We start from the raw sequence: 1,939 nt of genomic DNA, 5'->3' as shown, positions 1-1,939 counted from the left end.
GGTGATCAGTTCCCGATCAATCCAGTCCCACCTAGGAACTGGGAACCAGATCGAAATGACCAGTTCCCAGTTTTTGAGACCGAGGTATAGATCGAACTGTCCTAGGATCGGGAATAGGATCAAACCTACCCATGGATCAATCACTTAGCAAAAAAATAAAAATAAAAATAAAATTACTAGAGTCGTTACTATTTTAGAGTTTATTATTATTTTTAATAAATTAAAAAACAAAATTTTAAACAAAAAGAGGTGGTTTGGTTTCCCTCTAGCACTAGGAACTAGACGAAAATCACTGGTTCTATTTTTATGGAATTGGGAACCGGACCGATGCCTTTGGGAATTTGACCAAATCCAGTCCGAGCGATTCTCGATTTGGGCGCTTTGATATGTTCATCCCTAGGTGAGAGGTTGGGACACCCTCACCAGATATATTTAGAGATACACATGTTTAATGTTTGTATATTGTAAAGCAAACTCGAAAGCAAATTTCAATATGGATCATTTCTCAAAAATTCCAAGAAAATCCATGTTTCTTATAGGATGAAAAAAGTTGCGATTCTTGATAATAATAAGTGTATGCAGAGTATTTATGCTAGACCTATGTGGGGGGATATACGAAGGAAAGAAGATATCAGGACGTGAAATCAAAACGAGTGCATGGGCGAGCACAAAGATGAGAATAAAAAAACAAAGGCAGAATCGTCCACCAAAAGTCGCATGACAATGGCATAGTCAAAATCGGCACGTGACGAGGAGCCATTGAACAACATCTTATCTCCAAGAATACAATCAATAATGCTCCAATGGATTTTTTTTTCTTTAGCCAGAGCGTGACCGGTAGATACTATCCACTAGTTCATTATATAGTGAAGAAAAATTAAATTACCGAATTATTAAAATTGGACGCGTGTGGTGAGTTCTCAAATTTCCTCTTCATTTCATTTGACTCAATTGCTCTTATCTTTTGAAGCCCTAATTAACTCAATCAAGAGATACAAACGCCCAATCAATTCATAGCTAATTAGATAGTTAATTTGTCCTTTCCAGGAACCTATGTCTTCACCCTAAGGGATACATGAACCGTTTGTCAACCAAGGAGCCAAATAAGCTTGGAGATAGTGGCGAGGTTGTCGTGGACTATAAGCTTTTTGTGCTCTTCCAACATTTGAAGGTCGATCATTGCATAATTCACGATCAGTGATAACAAATCACAATTCTCATAACACCATCATGGTTTAGAGTGAACAACAAATTTGCAAGGGTGATTACCGGAAATTCAGGGTTAAGGTTTTTGGTCAGGAAACATGAGATATGAGCATTAAAGCGATTTTAATGTTTCTATTGAATAAATTAAAAGTTATTCTTCATTTTCCTAGTTTTCGACGATAATCACAACATTATTTTTTCCATAAATGGTGGTCAAGCCTAGCTAGGGAGAATAGCGATTAGGGAGTCGCTCCAGCTGGGCTGTTGGTCCTACAGCAATCTATTTCAACATGGATTCTCTCTTCGTCCAAGTAAAAATCGAAACAAACAAACAAATGAATAAATCTATAAAATTCATAATTTTTACTATACTAGATTATGAGTCAGGCCCGTTGCCAACCACTAATTCTTTTTTTGTTTTTCTTTTTTTGGGGTCATATAATGCCACTAATTCACCATCAATCAAAACACACGTTTACGTACATCACAAACAGCCTTTAAAATCTGCAGTTTGGCTGTCTTAACTATGTTATATTTTTCCATTTATGCTCTCTCTCTCTCTCTCTCTCTCTCTCTCTCTCTCATTACTAACAACCCTTAAAATCTTCAGTTTGATTGTTTTAGCCATATTCCATTTTATTCTCTCTTCTTCTTCTTTTTTTTTTTTTTTTTTTTTTTGGCCTTAAGTGAGGAACTCTACATGCGAGAACAACTCCAATGCAAAAACGACGCG

The sequence above is a fragment of the Eucalyptus grandis genome, chromosome 7 (assembly GCF_016545825.1).
Source record: "Eucalyptus grandis isolate ANBG69807.140 chromosome 7, ASM1654582v1, whole genome shotgun sequence".
Lineage (NCBI taxonomy): Eukaryota > Viridiplantae > Streptophyta > Magnoliopsida > Myrtales > Myrtaceae > Eucalyptus > Eucalyptus grandis.
This window is presented reverse-complemented; position numbering follows the sequence as displayed.